At 43.1% G+C, this 13,212-nt stretch overlaps 1 pseudogene; it reads right to left on the bottom strand.

Annotated features, from left to right (window-relative positions):
* Positions 1-353: 353 nt before the first annotated feature.
* LOC112611677 lies at positions 354-1,257 on the bottom strand (annotated as a pseudogene).
* Between the last annotated feature and the right edge of the window lie 11,955 nt (positions 1,258-13,212).

The raw sequence follows: 13,212 nt of genomic DNA, 5'->3' as shown, positions 1-13,212 counted from the left end.
ATTATGCATAACATACTTTTATACATTTTAACCCTGAAGATAAGAAAAATAATTGTTGCTTGAAAAAAATTATTCCAGGTAGGCATTTGGTTTGTATCAGGAGAAACTGAACCTCCACGAGTTCAGTGTCTGCCAAGTTGGAATCATTAGCTCAAGTCAGTGAATCAGATATGCGACGCATTTCACAGAGACACTGTTTCCCCAGTCCTGGCGATGCCTCTGCTCCCACAGTCCGCCAGATGAAGCATTTCCGGAATGACCCTTCTATGTGTATTTCCCTTTTCATTTTTTTTTTGCTGGATTGACTATTACTATATTATTTCCTCTTCTTCCCTCTTCTGTGACTTTCCATTTTAATCATTCATAAATCCTTTCAGAATATCCTCACAGAGCTCCCTAAAGGGAAGTTCTGGAGATGAAAAATCCAAGGGAGGAAATTGGGAACTGGAATGTCCTTGACTTTCCCGGTATTTTCTGCAAACTTCTGCCAGGTTGAGGAGGCTGTAGCAGTTTCTGGATGTGGTGGCAAGCGCCATAACTCTGACATTTCTACAAAATCAGCATCTACATCCAGCTCCTTTTCTAATGGACCTTTTAGAAGTCTGGCCTTTTCAGCCTTTAGTTGTTTATTTTCTTTCCTTAATCTTTCATTCTTGGCCAAAAGGAATTTCACATGCCTCTTCAAATCTGCAATTTTGGATGCCTGCTCCTCTATAATTGTTTTGTCATCTTTTGGGGTTTTGCTTCCAACACATGGCTCTGCTGGCTCACTCTTTTGCTGAAGTAAATATAGTAGTGGTGTCTGGGTCCCTGTCAAAGATCCCCTGAATCTCGGGCAGGCGTTTCTCTGTGGAAGGGCTGTACTTCTGAGAAAGGGGGGCTCTGGCCCTCTGCATACTCTGCAGAGGGTTTGCGAGATGCCTGAAGATGGGCGACTATATCCTTTGTGTTCTGCTGGGCTTTCGATCTTTCTTCACGCTGGGGCCTTTTCCGTCTCTCTTGGATGAGGAGGAGCTATTCCTTTGCCATTCCAGTAAAAGCTGAGCCTGTTCAGATTGTGTCAGCTTCATGGCTTCAGAAAGATAGGCCGCAGCCTTTTTGTGACAAGAAATAGCCTCTTCCTATTTGCCTGCTGCTAATAACAGGTCTGCTCATCTGCTCTGTTGATGAGCCAGGTTGAGGGGTCCTTCCATTACTTCCATAGACCCTGGGGTAAGCGGCGGCCTTAGGAAGGGGAGTGGTGGTGCCAGGGAACATGGAGAGGCAGCCGTGGAGACTGCGGCCCCTCTCTGCGCCCCAAGAGCCAGCGGTGAGCACAAAGCAGGCAACAACCTCACCACTTCCTCCTCTGGCGCCATGCCACTAAAGGGACTTTAAGGGGAAAGGTTGCATGGAAACCATGCACAGAAGTGGTCTGGAGTGCAGCGCTGCTTGCCGTTTTCTGATGACTAGTTTGAGTAATGGACATCCAGAGGCCTGGTTGGCCTCATCTTGGCAGGGATTGGGTTATGGGTTAACCATGCACTGATTTCTTCTCAAAAAGGGGAAAATTGCAACTGCCATCTCAGCTTCTTGCCTGGATTGTTTAAAGATTAGCATTTGGAATTTTCAAGCAAATAGGTAGCTATAAATGTAGCAAGAAACAAAGCGAGGGAGGGGTTACTTTCGTAACTACCCAGTGGGTTCACCTTACCCACTGCCTAGACAGAGCTGATTTATCAAGACAGAGGAATTGCAATGGAGAAACAGTAATTCATGCAGAGCCAGCTGTGTGGAGACAGGAGTTGTTTTATTACTCAAATCGGTCTCCCCGAGCATTTGGGGATCAGAGTTTTTAAAGATAATTTGGCAGGTAGGGGCTGCGGAAGCAGGGAGTGCTGACTGGTCAGGTTGGAGATGGAATCATAAGAGTCCAAGTGAGTTTTTCTTGCTGTTTTCTGCTCCTGGGTGGGATGACAGAACTGATTGAGCCAGATTACTGATCTGGGTGGTGTCAGCTGAGTGCAGGGTCCGCAAAATATCTCAAACATTGATCTTAGGTTTTACAATAGTGATGTTATCCTCAGGAGCAATGTGGGGAGGTTTGGACTCTTGTAGCCAGAGGCTGCATGACCCCTAAACTGTAATTTTAAATCTTGTAGCGAATTTGTTAGTTCTACAAAGGCCAACTGGTCACCAGGCAAGAAGGGGATCATTTCGGGAAAGGGCTATTATCAATTTTGTTTCAGAGTCAAACCATGAACTGAATTCCTTCCCAAAGTTAGTTCAGCCTACACCCAGGAATGAACAAGGACAGCTTAAAGGTTAGAAGCAAGGTGGAGTTGGTGGCCCCCATAAAATGTCATCAGACGGGTTTTATTTAATCCTATATAATGTGGCTTACTTTTCAACCTGATGCTGGCATAACATTATGTTAGAAACAAATTTTCGTTGCTGCAAGGGTGCTTTCTGCATGCAAGGCAGAGGCAAGGGAGAGTGTGCAAAGCAAAGGAGAGCAGGAGTTTTTTATCCCTAATGCAGATCCTGTTCCTATGTCCTCCTCCTGCAGGCTGGGTTTGGACCACACAATCGAGGCTAATTCTAATTGGCTACTGTTGACATCATTAAAGGAGGCAAGAGTGGGCATTTGATGGGTATGGTATATCTTGGGGTGTTTGGGCACAACAGAGTTAGGGAGGGCTGACAGATGAATGGGTACAATTACCTTTCAGAATAGAACAAAGAACCAGGAACCAAAACCCTTTGAAGAGGAGCTATTTGTTCTTAACAACAATTTCCCCCTCTTGAATTTATACATTTTTTTTCAAACTTATCTAACCTGACTTGACTTTATTGTTCTTCCAGGAGAAAGAATTTATTTGTATAGGATTGGGAAGAACTAGGGAAGGTTCTGGTAACAATTGTTTTTATAAGTCTTTGGACTAGTCTACAAATGTAGGGTATGATGTAGCATCCAACAGGAATAAACACAGCTATTGCAATTGTTAGAGAAGTAACAATAGAGGCCATGAGTCTTTTCCATTTACCAAACCATTTCCCTAATCATCTTGTGAAAGGGTCGTTTATCCCAGAATTTGCGGCTAATTCATTTGATAGGTAGGTAAGACCTTGTGAAGCTTTTGTAATTGTTCCATCAGGGGCTGTATTGTTGGGAATGAAGGTGCAGCATTGGGTTTCTATCATAACACAAACTTCACCTTTTTCTGTGAATAGCATATCTAGGGCCATTCTGTTTTTACAAGCCATCTGGCTAGTAGGGCCTAATTGTTCAGCTATTCCTTTGACAGTATCCCTAGTGTAATTAATAAATCATTGTTGGTTATAATAGATGTAGTTTATTGCAATCTACATTTTTATTAATAGTTACTCATGAAAATAATGATTCAAATTCTGCCGCTATTTGGTCTCAGGCTTTGAATCTATCAGGTACCCCCCGTGGGACTCCAATTGCATCTATATAGACATGAAAGTTGAAAGATCCATGAGGGGCCTCTCTCATTTTACAGTGCTGTGGTTTCCCCTTTTCTGGTTGATGAAATGCCAGGGTGAACCGGACACAGTGGCTCACGCCTGTAACACCAGCACTTTGGGAGGCCGAGGCAGGCGGATCACGAGTTCAGGAGATCGAGACCATCCTGGCTAACACGGTGAAACCCCATCTCTACTAAAAACACAAAAAATTAGCTGAGCGTGGTGGTGGGCGCCTGTAGTCCCAGCTACTCAGGAGGCTGAGGCAGGAGAATGGTGTGAATCCGGGAGGCGGAGCTCGCAGTGAGCAGAGACCGTGCCACTGGACTCCAGCCTGGGTGACAGAGCAAGACTCTGTCTCAAAAAAAAAAAAAAAAGAATTGCCAGGGTGAAAGGGGTGGCCAATTGAGTTAGAATGCAGGTGCCACTCCAGTTACTTGGCAGAGTGTCCAGTAGGGGTTCACCACACTACCATATATCAGCTCAGGGATGAACAAGGACAGACTGGTAAGCTCTTGGAAAGATTTAAGCTCACTGTATCCCTTTACGTCTCTAAGAAATGCCAAATTTTCTCCCTGTTGTGAGAGACATGAAGTAAAATTGGCATCTGGAGATGGAGGCTGGATAGCCCTCGGGGGCTAACCTGCAGGGTGTTGAACTTCAGGGATTAGCAGAGAGAGAATTCAACAGAATTCATTACCCCAGGCTGTGGGGTCTTGGAAAAGAGCTACCATACAGCTCATGCCCCGTTGGTCAGAAGACCATCTAAGTGGAAAGGGGACAACTTGGGCCTAGTGCGCACAAGTGTAACGGTTTTTGTTTAGAGTGTGAACAGAATATTCAATCCATTCCATCCGGGCATTTGTATCTTGGTATCTTGTTTCAATTGCCAGTGTTTGTTTTAAATTTTTAACCTCTACAATAGCTACTTTGGTTTTGTCATTAGGTGAAGAGACAGTGGTCTGGTCAGCAGGTTTAGAAGAGGATAGAGGTGGAGATGTGAGGGATGAGGATGTAATGAGGTGCAAATCAAAAAATCCTATGGGGTCTTTTTTTGTTACATCTGTTCTCAGACCATAAAAATGGTCTAGGGTCGGGGAGGAATCTTGAAGAGTTGGGATGATGATGGAAATTTGTACTGGGTTACATTGGTTATGCTGACAATTGGGAAGGGCACTTTCTTTAGTAAAATGGATACAGGGCTTTAGAACTGATAGTGGGAAATCTTCTGATGGGATCCAGTCTTGACGTTCAGTGGTTCAAATGACATATTTTCAAGTATGACAAAATAAGTTCCTAAACTATTTAGAAGCATCTGCTATGGAGGGGCAGAGATTTTTTTTTGCTGCTGCAAGCTGTCTCTGGCTTTGGAAATCCCCACAAGGCATAACTAAACAAGCATCAAAGGTTATGGTCTTGGGTGGGTCTGATTTAGTTACATTAATAACGAGGTGGCTAGCAACAGAACAAGGAAAGAAGGAGTAATAGAATAGATGAAAGAGAGTTAAACTTTCCTTAGTTTTAGTTTGGTAGGATTTTCCCCTTGGACTACGGCCCATGACCCTGAAGCGGGTGGTGCTTTTTTGACTTGGGTGTGATGGGTCCATTCTTTCTCGGCGGTTTGGACTGCAGTTTTAGTTGAGGAGCACTAGATATGGTACCTCCCAGGACAGTTTAAGTTTTCTTCTTTCTAGCTCTTGATGAGGATGTAGTCTCTGGGCTGGTGCTGATGGACTGGAAACTCAAGAGGCGGGGTTTGCGCTAAGAGACCTTTAGTCCTAAGGGAAGATAAGGTAGAAGATAGACCAAGTATATAGTTCCTAAGGAATTGATCTTTGGTCTCAAAAGTGGGCATATCACTAGCAGAACTTAAACATAGTAACCCATAGAGCATTTCATAAGGGGATACACCAACATCTTTTCGAGGGGCAGTTTGGATCCTGAGTAGAGTGATGGGGAGACACTTTGTCCAGGGTAATCGAGTTTCTAAAATTAACTCAGTTAGATGATTCTTTAAAGTCTGCTTCATCTTTTTTATTTTTTCTGTCAAGCATGGATGTCAGGGGTATGATACTTCCATTTAATTTCTAAAGCTTAAGTAAGCCCTTTAATGATATTTGCAGTAAAATGAGTTCTATTGCCTAAGTTAATGTTTTCTACTATCCTGAACCAAGGTATTATGTTTTCTAGTAATATTTCAACCACATTATTAGCTGTTGTGCTGGGGAGGGGAATGGCTTCAAGCCAATGAGTGAAGTGGTCTACTATTACTCTTAGGTATTTAAAGCGACATAGTGGGGGCATTTCAGCATAGTCAGCTTGAGTACTTGGAAATGGCCTTAGTCCTAGGCTTCTGCCCCCAAAAGGTTGTTTCTTTAGGGCCTGTTTATTAGTTTTTTTGCATATTAGGCAGTTGTCCACAACTTGTTTTGCTAAGGTATAAATTCCTATACATCCATAGACTCTGAGAACTGCATCAAAAGTCCCAGCTACTCGGGAGGCTGAGGCAGGAGAATGGCGTAAACCCGGGAAGTGGAGCTTGCAGTGAGCTGAGATCCGGCCACTGCACTCCAGCCTGGGGCTACAGAGCGAGACTCCGTCTCAAAAGAAAAAAAAAAAACAACCATAGCTTGAGGTCCCTAGTGAGTCCCTTGATGTAGTTGGGACAGGATTTTTCTCATAAGTGGTTTGGAAATCATTTTCCTTTGATCTAGTAACACCTACTTCTCTTCTGAGTTTTCTTTAGCTCCTAGTTTCTCTAACTTTTCCTTTTCAGTGGAGGAGAAGATAGGGATTGTAACTCGGGGTGAGAGACAGGGAGTCAGGAGGATGATAGGTGCTTTTTGAGAGATGGTAGCTTGTTTTGTAATTTGATCAGCGAGGTTATTCCCCCAGCTTTCATAGGTAGAACTTTTCTGGTGCCCTGGGACATGTACAACAGCTATTTCTTTTGGTAATTGTAAGCTCTTTAAAACTTGAGTGATTAATTCTTTGTGGACAAGGTCCTGATCTTTGCGATTAGGCCCCGCTCAGTCGAAATTTTTCTGAAGGTATGCACTACCCCAAAGGCGTACTTAGAGTCAGTATAGATGGTACCTTCTTGCTTTTGTAAATATTTTAGAGCCTGATTTAACGCAAACAATTCACAAGTTTGAGCAGACCAATTCTTTGGCAATCTTCCAGATTCTATTTCAGCAGAACTTTTCCATCTATGGCAGAGTATCCACTGTGCCTTTTTCCTTCAACCACCAGGGAGGAGCCATCTATAAAAAGATGATGTCATGTTTTAAAAGGGGTTTTTCTTAAATCAGGTGTAACCTTAGTATGGTAGTCAATGAGATCTGGGCAGTCATGTTCAGGATCTTTGGGGTTCGGATTCCAAGTTAGGAAAGCAGCTGGGTTAAGAGCACTGTCCGTGGTGAAAGTGAAGTCATCTTTTTCTAATAGAATGACTTCATATTTTAGAATTCTTTGAGCTTGTAAGCCATCTACCTGCCTTTTGGTTTAATATTGTTCTAACTTGGTGAGATGTGTCAACAGTTAATTTTCCCTCAAAGGTTAGCTTTTTACTTTCCTCAATCAACAAAGCAGTGGCCGCTATAGATTGAATATATTTGGGTCATCCACAGGTTACTGGGTATAAAATTTTTGATAAAAAGACCACAGGCTGCCAGTGGCCCCATGTTCTTGGGTAAGCTCCTCTAAAACTACTCCTTTATTTATGTTGACAAAGAGGTGAAATGGTTGTTTGGGGGAAGGCAGAGCTAAAACAGGAGCAGTTATGAGTGTTTCAATTCTTTAAAATCATTGACTTCCTCTGGGGCCCAAAGGAGGCTCAGGTTTTTCTTGGGTAAGCTTGAGGGTACAGAGACTTGACTTTTAGAGCATATGAATCAATCCACAAGCAGCAATATCCAACTAGCCCGAAAAATTTTCTAAGCTCTTGTTTTGTATTAGGCAGAGGTAAGGACACAATTTCTTTGACTCTTTTGGGTCCTATTCTTCGCTTGCCTGCACTTATCAAGTGCCCTAAATACTTGCCTTCAGGTTCTACAAATTGGAGCTTCCCCTTTGCTACCTGTAATCTCTCCCCTTGCAGGTGATTGAGAAGACTCATGGAGAAATCAGATACTTGTTCTATGACTTTCCCAGACACAAGTATGTCATCTACATATTGGAGCATGCATATAGACTCCGGGACAGATATCTTCCCCAAAACTTGTTCAAGAATTTGGCCAAAAAGATTGGGAGAGTCTGTAAATCCTTGGGGCAGGACCGTCCAGCAGTATTGTTGCTTCTGTTCTGAATGAGGATCTTCCCATTCAAGAGCAAATATGTCTCGGCTGTCTTCAGCTAAGGTACATGCCCAAAAGGCATCCTTTAAGGCTATTACTGTAAACCACTGATGGTCATATGGAATCTTGCTGAGGATAATATATGGATTGGGGACAACAGGATGAGTGGTTTGGACTACTTGGTTAATGGCCTGGAAGTCTTGTATTAGCCGACATGACCCATCTGATTTCTTTACAGGTATTATATGGAGACATACAGGGTTCAAGTAACTTATCCTCAATAACACCTTCAATCACAGTTTTCAAGCCTATCCTGCCTTCTAGGGGAATTAGATATTGCCTTCTTATTATTATTTTTCCAGGGGTTTTCAACTTTATATGAATGTTGGGGGGGGAAATTCATATTTTCCCTCGGTTCCCTTCTTTTGACCACACATTGGGATGAACGTAACTTTTTTCTGTGGTGGTGAACAGGTTCAATGAAGTGAAAAATTCTTCAGGGCAGACACGCAAGCCTATGTCTAATTTTAACATCAGGTCTCTCCCTAACAGGTTTGTTCTTGCTTCAGAGATTAGTAGGAATTTAATACTAGTTTATCAATTTTTGTATTTAACTTCTGTTTCTTCTAAAACTTGGGCTTTAAATCCTTCCCCTTTTACTCCTCAGACAAAAATTTCCTCTAATGAGTAGTTTGTATTAGAGGGCCAATAGTAAACAGAGTGCACCCCTGAATCTATTAAAAAGGTGATAAGCTCAAGTTTGGTTCCCACCTCTAAATTTATCAGGGGCTCTTGGTGGGACTTGAGATACAAAAGACAGAGCCCCTGATCTCCCTATTCCTCCTCAAATGCCATGAGCAGGACAATTTCCTTTTTCTTCCCCTACTTTGAGCATTCTCTTTTGAAGTGGCCTGTTCTTCCACATTTGAAGCACCTATCCTCTCCTTCCTCTCTCTCAGTTCTAGGATTCTTTGACCTTGTTCCTCCATACTCTGTTCAGCACCTGGTAGCTGAGGGTCTGGCTCCCCTAGCTGGAGGCTTGGGTCCTCCAAACAGGGGTTTGGACCCTTTATAATTCCTGGCCCCCTGGAGTCTCTGTTTAGAAGTGTGTGGGCTTGAAGCCATCTGTTGGAAGGTGGATAGCATAAGTTTCGTTTTTTGTTTTTGCTTTTCTTAATCTCTCCTCACATACAGTTTTTGGGCTTCTCCTAGGAGTTCCTCTACAGACTGGTTTTTTCAGTTTTTCAGTTTCTGCAACTTCTTTGTTATGTCTGACCAGCTATTTGTGACAAAATGTAGCTTTAACATTTCTTGTCCAAGAAGGTCTTCTGGATCTAAATCGGTATATTTCCTTATTTGTTCCCTTAGTCTTTCTAGAAATTTCATGGGGTCTTCATCTTTTTCCTGTTGTAAGTCAAAGGCTCAGAAAAGATTCTGAGCATGGGGCACTGACTCCCAAATTCCTTTGATTATCATTTTCCTAAGATCTTTCATGTTTTCCCAGTGGACTGTGTTGTTGTTATCCCATTGAGGATCTTGAGCTGGGAATTTCTGGTCTGCTGCAGGAATGTTTTGGCCAGGAGGGTGTTCACATTCCCAAATTGTCATAGCAGACCTGCGAATCATCCCCCTTTCTTCCCCTAAGACAAGGATACCCAGGATGGACATTAATTCAGCCCAGGTATATAACTGGGGACCTAGGAATTGAGCAATTTGGTCTGTTACACCATATGGGTCATGTAGCAGTGGCTTAAGTTCTTTCTTTAAACCTCGAACCTCTGAACTAGTCAAAGGAGCATTTACAAAGTCAATAGCTCCTCCTCCCTGGGGTAAGGGAAGGAAGAGAGTTGGAGTTGATTCCTTAGAGGTAGAGGGGAAAGGAAGATTTTTAATATCTTTTTTACATTGCTCTATTTCATGTTGTAGTTCCTTCAGGGAGGATACTTAGGCTGACAAGGAGCAGACTCATGGGGTGTCAGTAATTCCCTAGAGTCAGGGTTATAAGGGGGAGGAATAATAGGAGTAGGAGAAGGATCTGGGACTGGGTCTGGGGTGGCAGCAGCTGTCTGGGGAGGGGACAGGTCAAGTGGGGGGGAATTAAACAGGGGAAAGTGGTTTAGAGGGTCCCAGGCATTGGGATCTCTCTGCCTAGGGGTTGGATTTACTGCACCTACTTTGGGGAGTGTGAAATCTGACACTTCCCTTGCGTTCTCTAGGGGAAAGAGGAGAACAAGTCCTTTTCTCCAGCAGACAGAATAATCTATTTCTTCCTATGAGACTGGACTTTTGTCATTTACATACTGAATTAAAAGTTGACAGACCCAATCCTCATTTGATCCATATTTTGGCCAGAAGATGGCAAGTTTGAGGATGGCTTCCTTGGCCCAAGTGAAACAAAAATATTTTATCATGTGTTGCTTCTTCTTATGTCTAGTCCTCTCATTCTCTTTTCAATATTTTAGCATGAGACCTAAAGGACTATTGGAGGGAATCTGACTATTCCTGTCTTTACCTTTCCCTGTTGTACTAGAAGTGTTTCCCATCTTGGAGGTTTTGGATGCTCCCTTGAGTGTGTGTGGCTCAACGTCTCTTACTGGAGATTTCTTGTCTTTCCTTTTCTCTAGAGACTCAACCTCACCTTACTTGAGATTTCTTGCACTCCTTTCCATTCGCTCCATCCTATCTGGCCACTTCTCTTGTGGGAAATTAGATCCCTTTTAGCACTGGCATGCTGGTATAAGTCCCATGGCAGGATCTGCCCTAAGCCATATGAGGTGACCAGGGAATTGCAGATAGGACCCACTTACTCTGCATAGCAGTAGTACTTACCATCATTCACACAAGCAGTACCATAAGCAGTAGTGCTTTTCATCATTCACACACACTTTCAGCCTCCAAGATATCCCGACCACCAAGGAAGTACTTCACCACCAACCCCACGCCCCATGGCTTTTCTTACCTTGGTCTGTGTAAAAAGTTACCTGGTTGCTGTGGTGTTTGTAGGCAAGCCTTTTCTACCCATGTTGCTGAGAGTCCAGGTTTATCCATCACAGCAGGTGGAGTCTCAATCTCTAGCCCCAGAGGCCACTGCAATGAGGCAGTGGGACTCCTCTCCCCCTGGGAGATGATCAGAGACCCCTTCCCTGGAGGGGAATGGGAATCCTGGATGAGCCCCCAAATTGTTAGCAGCAAATTTTCAGTGCCACAAGGTGAAACCAGCACTCAGGCAAAAGTTTTCTCAGTAAGGCAATTTACTTTTATAGAAGGGTGCTTTCTTCATGCAAGGCAGAGGCAAAGGAGAGCATGCAAAACAAAGGAGAGCAGGAGTTCTTTTTATCCCTAACACAGACCCTGTTTCCTGTGTCCTCCTCCTGAGGGCTGGGGTCAGACCACACAATCTAGGCTAATTCTGATTGACTGCTGTTGACATCATCAAAGGAGGCAAGGTTGGGCGTTTGACAGGAAGGACAGGTACGATGATACGTCTTGGGCTGTTTGGGCACAACAGAGTTAGGGAGAGCTGATAGATGAATGGGTATGATTACCTTTTAGAATAGAACAAAGAACCAGGAACCAAAACCCTTTGAAGAGGAACTATTTGTTCTTAACAACAATTACATGACAGATAAAGAAGGAAATAAAAATATTTTACCCCAAAATATGTTTATCTGTCATATTTTGAAATGGCCCTGAAAAGCTATCTTTTGTGGCAGGAAATTTGCATCTGTGAAGAACCTCTATTAATATAACTAGATCTTTCCTTTTCCAGGCTCCCCCAATCCTGAAGAGATTAACTGAGCATCTAGCACCTTTTAAAGGTCTGAATAGGGAACATTTGCCATCTATTATCTCTAAGGCACTCCCTTAGAGACATCTATGAGACACCCATGAAACTTTATCTACATAATAAGAACCTTGGTCTCTACAACTCCTTATCTTAACCCAGACACTCTTTTCCACTGATTCTAAGTCTTTAGATAATAACTTAACTCTCTTAAGCAATTGCCAATGAGAAAATCCTTGAATCCACCTATGACCTGAAAGCCCCTTGCTTCAAATTGTCCCACCTTTCTGCACAAAATTAATATATACTTCACATGTATTGACTGATATCTTATGTCTTCCTGAAATGTATAAAGCCAAACTATAACCCAGACACCTTAGGCACATGTTCTTGTAACTACCCAGTGGATTCACCTTGCCTGCTGCCTGGACAGAGCTGATTTATCAAAACAGGGGAATTTCAATGGAGAAAGAGTAATTCATGCAGAGCAGGCTGTGCAGGAGACAAAGACATTACTACAAAGACATTACTACTCAAATCTGTCTCCCCAAGCATTTGGGGATTGGAGTTTTTAAAGATACTTTGGTGGGAAGCAGCTTGGGAAGTAGGGAGTGCTCACTGGGTAGGTTGGAGATGGAATCATAGGGAGGTCTAAGTGACATTTTCTTGCTGTCTTCTGTTCCTGGGTGGGATCACAGAACTGACTGAGCCAGATTACTGGTCTGGGTGGTGTCAGCTAATCCATCAAATTCAGGGTCTGCAGATCAAACACGGATCTTAGGTTTTGCAATAGTAATGTTATCCCCAGGAGCAATTTGGGGAGGTTCAGACTCTTGCAGCAAGAGGTTGCATAGCCCCTAAACTGTAATTTCTTTCTCTCTCCTTCTCTTTCTTCCTTTCTTTCTTCCTTCCTTCCTTCTTTCCTTCCTTCCTTCCTTCCTTCCTTCCTTCCTTCCTTCCTTCCTTCCTTTCTTTCTTTCTTTCTTTCTTTCTTTCTTTCTTTCTTTCTTTCCTTCCTTCTTTCTTTTCTTTTCTTTTTGCTTTGTCTCTTTCCTTCCTTCCTTCCTTCTTTCCTTCCTTCCTTCCTTCCTTTATTTTCTTTTTCTTTTTTGAGACTGAGTCTTGCTCCATCACCCAGGCTAGAATGCCGTGGTGCAATTTTGGCTCACCGTACCCTCTGCCTCCCAGGTTCAAGTGATTCTCCTGCCTCAGCCTCATGAGTAGCTGGAGACTACAGTTGCACACCATCATGTCCAGCTAATTTTTTTTTTTTTTGGTAGAGTCGGGGTTTCACCATGTTGGCCAGGCTGATCTTGAACTCCTGACCTGAAGCAATCCTCCCACCTCAACCTCACAAAGTGCTGGGATTACAGGCATGAGCCACTGCGCCTCGCAGTACTTTCTAATCTTGTAGCTAATTTGCTAGTCTTGCAAAGGCAGACTGGTCCACAGGCAAGAAGGTGGTCTTTTCAGGCAAGGGCTATTAACAATTTTTTTTCAGAGTCAAACCATAAACTAAATTCTTTCCCAAGGTTAGTTTGGTCTATGCCCAGGAATAAACAAGGACAGCTAAGTTAGAAGCAAGATGGAGTCGGTTAGGTCTGATGTCTTTCATTGTCGTAATTTCCTCAGTTATAGTTTTTGCAAGTGTGGTTTCAATCTCAG

Source organism: Theropithecus gelada, chromosome 18, assembly GCF_003255815.1.
Source record: "Theropithecus gelada isolate Dixy chromosome 18, Tgel_1.0, whole genome shotgun sequence".
Classification (NCBI taxonomy): Eukaryota; Metazoa; Chordata; class Mammalia; order Primates; family Cercopithecidae; genus Theropithecus; species Theropithecus gelada.
This window is presented reverse-complemented; position numbering and strand designations above follow the sequence as displayed.